This window comes from Aptenodytes forsteri, unplaced genomic scaffold, assembly GCF_000699145.1.
Source record: "Aptenodytes forsteri isolate BGI_AS27 unplaced genomic scaffold, ASM69914v1 Scaffold57, whole genome shotgun sequence".
Classification (NCBI taxonomy): Eukaryota; Metazoa; Chordata; class Aves; order Sphenisciformes; family Spheniscidae; genus Aptenodytes; species Aptenodytes forsteri.
In genome coordinates this window covers 2,679,954-2,690,364 of record NW_008796220.1, presented here as the reverse complement: position 1 = coordinate 2,690,364, position 10,411 = coordinate 2,679,954, and positions in this window count along the sequence as shown.

Below are 10,411 nucleotides of genomic sequence, written 5' to 3'. Positions count from 1 at the left end.
TTTCTCTACCAATTCTTTTCTTCCCTAACAGTTTCATTTACATAGTGGCTTTTCCCCTGCCTTGCTTCCAAATGCCACATTGTAGAAAGTATTTTCTAGACATATACAAGATATTTTTCTGGGCTTATGCACAGATCATATATACCACTTTAATAATTTAAATGATCAACTTAGGTGCCTCAGTTTGCACATGGGTGGGGATCTGTTTCCCTGTGAGGAATAATGGCAAAAAAAAGTCCTTTTGAGAAACAGTGACTCTAGAGAGCTATGACATTAGGTGATGTAACTGCAATGGTAAGTATATTCAACTGTTTGCCTTGTCTGTGACAAGTTACATTACAATCCCTGTCTTGTGGCCCAGGAACTTTTGTTCTTCATATCAAGTTTTTTACCAATTTTCTGTTTCTGAGTTTTAAGGTGTCTATTCCATTATCTGTAAATTTTGTGTGTGACTTCCATTTCCTTGTTTGCTGAAAACTAGATTAACTCCTTTCAGCTTTATAAATCCTCTTTTTTTTTTGCCCCCAATGGTCTTTTACAGTTACAATTTGGCTCAGTACAACGCTGTGCTATTCCTGCAAAGGTCCTGTGTGCTCCATTTGCTGTAAGGAAAGGCCACATCACCAAAGTGATGCCTACAGGAAAACTTGACATGCTTTCTGTTTCAGCAAGAGGGCCTATTCCCATCTCTTCCACTTCATCGTGCCCTCCTATTGAGAAGGTTAAGTACTTCTCTCTCCACTAAATCTTGCAGAGTACACAAGTGGTACAGAAATCTTAAGTGATAAGATAATGCTGTTTGCTGCAATAATTGCAATGCATGCATGATAAGTCAAAGACGGTGGTTAGGGAATATTCCTTAATGAAAAGATGTGTTAGCTTCAATTTCCCTAACTAATATAGCTCCTAGTGCTACTTTTGTACAACAATCCATCCACAGCAGCCAGATCGGAGAGGGTATCTGCATACCGAGACTGTAGGAAACAGGCTCCAGGGAGCTGATCCCAGAAGACCTCCTGCTATGTGTGGGACTTTCATAATTTATATAAACATCAGCCTCTGAGAGGCCAAATTGTAATGTTCTTAGTGGCACAGCAGCAAGGTGCCATTTAGTGGCAATGCATGAAAGAATTGGTCTGACCTACATGAGGATTTGTCAAGATAGAGCAACAGTAAATATCTGATTTCGATGACTCAGTGAGTGCTGTAAACTCTGAGACACCACAAGTTAAAACCCAACATAAACTGTGCATTTTGTATGTGTGTTGACACTGATCCACAAGTTCTAATCAGTATGAACTTGGCACAAGTCGCAAATATAAGTAGACCAATCAGTACATAAAAAAACTCCTACGAGAAACTCCCATATTGTTCGTTTTTCCTATGTACAACTAACATCTCCCTCAGTTGTCTGAATATTAGGCAAGTAGGGACTTCTTTGCTTGTAGTTTGAATGCTGACCAAATGGAAAACATGATCTGTGACCTTCATAATTAATTTACATGACTGTTTTTTAGTTACCAGGAAGTAGGTACTAAATCACTGAACACCCAGAAGTAGTCCTGTGCTATTGAACTGACAAGATGAATTTATTATTTCCTTGCGATGGGCCAAGCACAAATTCAATGAACAGCTGCAACCCAACTTACTATCTAAAATACAACATTCCTTCTGGGACAAGCCAACACTGGAGGTACTACAATGAATTGAGAGCAAATAAATATGGGCATATAAGGAAAAATAAATTCAGTGGAACAGTCCAGTCTCTGAACTGTTCATACCAACCTGTGGAAGATACAAGTTTTCATGCCATAGCTCATTAGATGCCACATTCTTAGACACTTTCCAGATACATCTAAAACATATGCTTACCAGCATTAAATAACTCATATAGGGCTGGATAAAAATCTTTTATACTGGTTTGTTCAACTGATCTGCCTAGCTAGATCTGCAATGGCTGTTAGTGTGAGGCTACTGGAATAATCTAAACTCCAAAGATTTAAGCTTGGTTTATGACATATTATGGTCAATATTATGTCAAAATGGTCTGGATTGTTGTTGTGTTTCAAAAGCACCCATCCTTATGTTTATTGATTACATAAAGGATGGTCCAAGACCCATCCAGGAAGCAGGGCAAAAAACAAGAGTAGAGACAGGTACATTGAGATGAGACGGGCTGAGCCAAAATGGGGCTCCTGGGGCCATGGGCAGGCGGTGGGAGAGGCTTCAAGGGAGGCTGGTCAGGGCCATCAAAGCTTATGAGTGCCCTCAGTGCCTTAAAACCTCCTCGGTGCCCGTTATTAAAAACTAGGCTTGGATGGCCATTCATATTTCTGGTGATTTTTGCCTGTCCAGCAAACTTTCTGCATTTTTGGATGGCCTCTCCCTTATCTCATGGTTTGTCTCCCTGTCTTCACATTCTACTGCTTGCTTTCATTTCGCTTTTCCCTCCTGGTTCTTAATACATTTCTTTTTTTTTTTTTCCATTGTCTCCTCTCTCTTTTCCCATTTATAAGCTGATTTCCTCATGAACACTCAGTTGCTACAATCTGTGGAAGAAGCATGATGGCTGCTTCCAACGTTATTTATTGTGACTGACATTTTTTACTTTTTCAATCACCCAGCATTTGTCTGTTTAGGCACACAGGGAATTTTTAGGTCATTGAGGACTTTTCCTGGAATTGTAGGTAGCTTATCACATAATCCCTTCCATAAATGTTTTGTCCGCTATTTGTAATGTTTTTATGTCCTTCTTCATTCAGTTGGAAGGCTGCTGCTGACCTTTCTCGTTTTAATGTTTAGAAACTGATTTCTTCACTAAATTTATTAATACAGTGCATATGTCTTGGTCTTGTGATAAAAATATCTGGTAGCTCAAGCAGCTTTTACATTTTTTTTAGCCCTTCTGATGTTTGTAGAGAGCAATCATATTCCCTTTCAGTTTTTGACTTTCTAATCAAGTGGGCTCTTTGGTTTTCTCTGATATCGCAGACTGTCTGTTTTCCTGAATATGTTAATACCTCTTCTTTTGGGGCTTAAGTTCAGCTTATTTAATGCCAAATAACTAGAGCTGTAAACAGAATTTCAAATAACTTCTCACCAATTATCATGTAAAATAGGACTAGCTCTTCTCTTTTCTGGAAATGTGTGCTACATCCTGAGGTGACATTTGATTACAACTTCACTTTTATAGTTAACAGTCATCCCTCAATTACTATATCCAGGTTTTCCCTCATGAGTTAGTTCATGTTGACTGCCTCCCACTTTATCACAAAAAACTGAGTAACCACTTTATCACAAAAAAAGGAGTAAATGTTAAGCATCTGGTCTAAACTAATCATCGTGACTCCCGTTATGGCCTGAGGCTTTTCCAGGCCTATGCTTCATCCTACTAGTTTTGGACTATTTTCTCCTCCTCCCCATTGACCACAAAAACCTCCAGATTGAGCTGCTTAGAACTGGACAAATAACTTATCATCGTCTAAAGAAGGTACATTACCCACCCGCAGCATATCTGCCTTCTACCCAATGAACCAGAAAGAACAACTGAAAGTTTTCTTTTTATTTAGAACAAGAGAAGTCTAAGAGGACACATGATAGCACACTTCAAATGTTTTTAAGGTTTCTGCAATAATACATTTCTTGTATTACTAAATAGGAGAAAGTGGAGTTCCTAGCTTTTAATTCCATGTGGCATCTGCAGAAATGAACATTGTAGATGTCTACATTTATCTCAGTGAGCTGGTGCTTACTTTATTAGAGATAAGGGGAATGACTACTTAAGGAGTATAATTAAACATATCTTAATACAGATACCCAAAGTAGGTAAAAATGGTTTATTTCCATCTCACACTTTCATTTTCTTTCTTCCTCTTTCTCAAATATAAAAAGGACTAACTCCGTAGACCTTTAAAGTTAGATGAGATGAATTCCTCCTAAAATTCTCACAGACTTTAGCTAGTTTAGCTGCATAGCAGATTATTAAATTGAGAAAACATAATTTCTGTTTCAGGTGTGAGGAATTGAAGCAAAGAATCCTCCGCAGTCTGAGGATCAGACCCTGACTTATTCCAGGATCCTTTCCAGGGGAGACTCAAGAAGTTTGACACCAGGACTCCTGTCTGCTATGGTCCAGCACCAGTGCCTTAACTGCAAACATTGTCCTCAACTGGCTGAGATGAGGGTGCTATGAAGAGATGTCAAAGCATCAGTCTGTCTTTTGAGAAGTCTCCTTTGGGACTGCAGGGCACCTGGTCAGGTTACCTTTATGTTTTCAATGTCAAGTACCATTCTTAAAATAGTAAGGAGACATCAGAAAATTCACTGAATGGCAGCGAGAAGTTTGGGTGTATGTTTTGGCAAATGAAACACGTTCCATCTTTTGTGTCACTGAAAGGTGTCAATCAGACCCACTCATTCCATTGTCTCCAATGGGCTTTGGAAAAAGCTTTTTGGGCATGACTACTTCTAGCACATCCTGAAGATAACCACACGATCCTGTGCCTGTTATTTATAGGTAAAGGCAAATATGTAATAAAAATAAATAGGTATCTTAAACAAGGGCTGCTTTAATTTCTCCTAGGAACAGGGTTAGCTGAGACAACAGTGTACTAGATAGCACCATTTCTGCATGTAAACAATCCACTTAGTATAGGTGCCTGGGGAAGGAGAGAAGGTAAAGAGTTGAGCTTCCTCCTCCAGGTATGTAAAGCGGTAAACAAAAATCTTTAAGCTGCAGCAATAGCTCTCCAGACAGTCACGAAACCACAGAATTCCAGGAAAGCCTGCCAGATAACCACCAAGTTGCAACAATAGTGCCTGCTTTGGAAAAAATAACAGGGAGGGGACTCAAAACCTGATTTTGATCTGGAAAGGCTTGTGAGTAAAATGTGTCCAGATTTACCAAACTTTCAGACGTAAGGAGTTTGCCTCATTTCCTGCCATTGTCTCAGATACCCAGATTTTGCCTTGAACCAATGCTGTCCTTACACTTCTAGAAGAGTTAGAGCGTGTGCAAAGTAGGTGCTCCCAGATCTTCATCTTGCCAGATATTAACTGACTCGCTCTGACATACGCTGTTGTCACAACCAATTAGGCTCTTCTACTTAGTGGAAGTGTTTATGGCTAGAATCTTGTATCATTAGACTTTCATTGCCTTAGGGATCAAGGTGGTGAAAACAGAACTTGACTTTGAGTTAGTCTACTTGTAGATGAGAAGTCTGTATTCATATACCAACGGAGCATCCTGCCAACTTCTTCCTACCTGGACACACAGCTTTTAGCAGCAGAAGACCTTTTTTGGTCTCTTTTTTTCCAATATTAACAAAGAATCTGTGATGAAGGACATGTTTTGCTGCTATAAGCTTCTGTGCAGTAGAACTTCTGCCAGCACAGAAATGTTGGAAGGTGAGAATTCTTCACACCTCTGAGTTGACAAAAATATTCCTATAAATCATTCTAGCATTCGGACTGTGCTTGAACAGCATCGTATTTTGTGCTCCTCATCAGGCTGAGGAAATATGTATGGAGTCATGCATAGGAGTGAAAAAAATTTCAAGGGGGCTTGCGTGTAAGCCACAAATTGGGGATGAATGTTGCAAAGGACATCTAGAACTTGTGGTTAAACTGAATACTTAAATTGTTCCATGTGATAGATTTCCAGGATATTAAATGTTCATGCAAAAGCTCAATTCTCTTTCAGATTTATCCATTTTAGTCAAACACAGTTTTGCGTTACTAATGCATTAACCCTGTACAATAAAAAAGGAAGGAAAACAGAAGCAGTTTTGTCACTTGCGGTAACCAATATATTGAGAAACACCTTCTGACATAAGAAACAGTGACACCTGCACAGGAACCACTCCTAACAACAAAGCACTAACTTAGGAATCTACTTCAAAAAAATAGGAGACTTTTTTATGTTTTCTCATACATTGTTGGGTGAGGGAGGAAAGTCTCCTCCATCATATGGCCAGAGTTGCACTGCCACATCTGCACAAGAAGTGAATCCATTCTTGCTTTGAAATTACTGGTTTTGTGTAATTTCTGTGCTTCAGAAGCAGTAGTGCTTAGAAACTCTCTCTTACCCTTCAGTGTTTCAATCCTGTGCAAAAATCACAAGGGCTACATTTCAACTTTTGCCAAAATAAACAGCTTTTGACCCTTCAGGAATCACCTTGTGGGAAACTTAAGTTGTTATATGTGCCTGCACAAAGAATGCTGTATATCACTAAATAAAAATAACATGGTTTAATATGTACTTCCTTTGTTATCTTCAGTATATGTTTCTGGAATATGTTTACATTAGGAAAAAACTTTTTAAAGAAGAGAGGTGAATGGTTATGCATGCTCTAAAATAAAAATTGGTGTTTTAAAGTCAATGAATAAAATAAAAAAAATTGTGTTTCATTCAAAATTTGTCAACAAAACAAATAAAAGCCTTAATTTGATTTTAGTTTGGCAGCTTGGGTTTTCCTCTTTTACTGGCATCACTTTATGCAGAAGTGGGAGAAGAGAAGAAAGCAGAGGAGTGTTAATGATGTAAAACAGAAAGAGAAAAATATCATTTGATTTGGAATGATCATTTCCGTTACTGTGGAAAAAAACAAAAATCTGACGATAAGCATTTTAAAGAGTCATTTTCAGGTACACGTGTTGAGCATTGGGGTGCCCATCAGCAACAGAATGAATAGTTAACATGGGCCATTTCCTTAATGTATTTCCATGCCAATCTGTTACCTCAACTTTTCCTAAAAATTGCCTTTCTTCAAGACTTGTTATTGATGCGGGTGTCAGAATATCTTTGTTAGTCCTAGAGAACAGCCCCATGGGCTGCATTGCACAGACCCAAGACCAGATGACTGAGCCCAGTGACCAGCCCGTGAACCTTCAGACATCACCGGCGGGTCAGCGTGTCAGGGAGTGTCATTTCCTCCCTTGTATCTCCTGGTGCCCCGTGTCCCCTTGACTTGTGGTTAAACTGAGATATAATTATACTGGAGGTGTGGCTACCGAATGTGATATTATAATTAAGAGGTCTTAGTGCTTCATAGGCTCTTTCTCAGAGTTCACTAATTAATCTTCCTTGCCCTGACTATGTCAGTTTATCTCTGCGTTGCAGTCGGTGAGACTGAAGCACGGAGGTTAAATGTCTTGCAGCCCAGAGCAGAGACAGTAGTTGTCAAGTAGCTTCTTAATGAGAAAGTACATCTCCTGTTTTTCACAGTTTAACTGTGGCCCTTACACTTAGAGGAATCCAATTTTTGGCAACCTGGCCTAGAAGAGCCGAGAACAGCCCAGGGGTGGGGAACATCCTCGTCCTGTCCCTGCTCTGATAGCCCTTTGCTGCTTGGTCTTGCTCAATCATCTTGCTACAGTTTTGTTCTTGGGCATTAACTGGATATTCTGACAACACAAGTTTCTAATGGCATGTCAGGGTTTCCAACCCTTGCTTTCCATTTAGTATAAAGTCTTAGCTTTAGCTGCTTAACCTGTTGTTATTGCAGGTGTGATATGTTAAGGACATGAGTGAGGCAAGATTTATGGAAGAGTTGTTCTCTCTATCACACCGATAGATGGAGAAAACCAGGGAAGATTTAGGCCCATGACTCTCAGCAAGACTTTGTGATACTGAAAGTGAAAGACCTTCTATTTTGCTTAGCCCAGAGGCTGATTCTCAGACAGCCAAATTAGATAAGATGACTACCACAGCTCGTGCATTTTAAATACCAAAAATGTTCTTTCTTCACAAGCCGTAAGACTTCATAACATTTGTTCAAAACTCTGTGTTTAAAGTCCTTGTCATGTAAGTTAACTGCTGAAGAGCTCTTACATCATTCTCCACAGATAAGACTTAGACTTGTACCAGGGTAGTTGCTCTTATCAACTCTCAGCATATGTGCTTCTTGTGAGTATATCTGGAACCAGAATAGAAATTGTAAGAAATTCTCGGTGTTACTAGCTTCTCGCCTGAACTACACATAAAAAGCAGCACAATTCTGTAGAGGTAACTTCAGCACATACCAGAAAGCATGTGCTAGTACCACAAAGGAAACAACTCTCAGGGCATCAGTATAAAAAACAAGTTTGTGAAAATACAGTCAGAGAATGGAGAAAAATGATATTTGACATGCTGGATCTCAGTGAATGTCATATTGCTTTGACCTCATCTGTATATGGGAAACTCATAGTCAGAAGCATCTCAGCCTTTCCAGGGACATGAACAACTAAGTGGAGTGACCCAAGCTCTCCTTGAAGTCTGTACTGAGAAACAGGATCATCCAGGTAGCATTTCATCTCACCTGCTATTTCTTCTATTCCACATCAATAGGGAAGCAGAATCTTTTGAAATCCCCTATGAAAGTAAGAAGGTTAATGCCTGGATACCCTGCGGTAGCCCAGCAGGATGCATGATGCTCCAGGGTGGCACCTCATGATGCAGAATATCTCTTCCAGCTCCTGCTGCTGCCATGCTCAACCACCATAGCTGGATATCCAGAGCACAAAAGCTGGCTCTTTGGGGAGGGAGCTCTCTCAGAAAGCTCTGATAGTAAAATCATTCCTCTTTAAATACTCATTGGCCCAGAGAGAGAGAGGGAGGAAAGAGAAAGTGTGTGCATGGAAGGATGGAACCCATCTCCTTGGTTGTAAGCAGAAATTAAATCTTGGAAAATATCCCAGAAAACACCTGAGACTTTTGCCAAAATTATGTATCCTCCTGTAAGAGAAGTGGGGTTTTATAGAATAGTATTTTTTTTAGGAAAATATAGGTTTCTCAGGAAATTTTCACCCAGCTTTGGTTTGAATTACACTTTCTACAAATATCGTTGTGGTTGTAGGAGCCTTGAATAATGGCATACAGTCATGATGTTGAAACTGAGCTTCAGGCAGGTAGAAAAACAAGGCTACCAGAATTAGTCATTGATATCCTGGAAACCATAAATTGCCTTAATTGCATAGTACAAATTGCTTTAATATGATAGTAATTTGGCCAACAGAGACAGGATGAAACAATGGAGGGGAAGAAACCGCTACCAAACTGTTTCTATACATAGTGATTATTTATTCATCCAGTATTAGCTAAGAAATTCTGTGCAACCAAGTGTTAAAATCAGGCCGGGTAGGCCCAGAACTTTAATTTCTAGTAAAAGGAGGAGCCCTTTGTACAGGTAGCAAAATGAAAAAATGATGCAGCTGAATGTCTGGGTACGGTTCACCATCTTGTGTTTTTAACCAGAATTGCAGTCCTATGGAGAAAATGATTTTTACTGGTCTAAAATAGGAAGGGGAGGTGGTAAGTGGGATCAGTCCTGCTCAGGGCTGGTATATGTGACTCAAGACCTATGGGAGACCAGTACCCATCTTGAGGACCTGGAGGTCCGGTGGGACACCCTAGTGCATCCTGCATGGCACCAGGACGTATTACTTGGGAGAAGTGTCAGGAGGAAGGTTAGCGGGAAGGAGCTTCTCTGTTCAGTGAGAAGATGTTGTTCCAGATGTTTGCTCATTTTTTAACATCTATCAAGGTTTATAAACGGTAAGCAAAGAGCTTCTGTTTCCTCTGTATCTACCTTTTTATTAAAGTTAGACGTATAAAGACCAGATAAAAACTATAATGTTAAAAAAAAAAAAGCTGTAAGATGATTCTGAAATACTGTTTTATCAATGTAATAATATTCTCAGTAATCAGGCATGATTGTGATAATGCCCCTCATTAGATGGGTCAGAAAGTTTCTCCAAGTAACCAATGCCACTGAGAGGTACCAAACCTAAGTCCTCAGTTCTGGGTCAATACAGATACGCAATCCTTTGAAGTCATGCCCTGCATTGTAAAGGGCCTGGAAAGATATGAAATGAAAAACTTTACTCAAGGAAATGCATTATTAGAAGCAATGCACAAACAAACATGGCACTGTGACCACGCACAGCAGATCCAGCTAAACTTCCCCCTAGGCAGGAGCTGGTGGCCTGCCTGCAAATAAAGGTGGGAGAAGGCACATCTAAGGTCTTCAGCTGAACTTAACCCTCTTGGAGACGTCTTAAAGGTGTGCACCGCTAGGCATTGGCACTAAGATGGTTCCTGGGAAGTTCTGGAGAAAATCAGATATTTTGATGGGGATGTTTGGGGACTTGGATCTACTGCTTTTTTGTTTGGTTTTTTTTTTTTGGTTTTGTTTTTTGTTGCAGCATTTTTTTCTACATGCTGCAATATGAATTCCACCTCGGGGGAGGTGCCTCGCTCGACCTGCTGTTTACAAACAGAGAAGGACTGGTGGGAGATGTGGTGGTCGGAGGCCATCTTGGGCTTAGCGACCATGAAATGGTGGAATTCTCGATTCTTGGTGAAGTAAGGAGGGGGGCCAGCAAAACCGCAACCATGGACTTCTGGAGGGCGGACTTTGGCCTGTTCAGG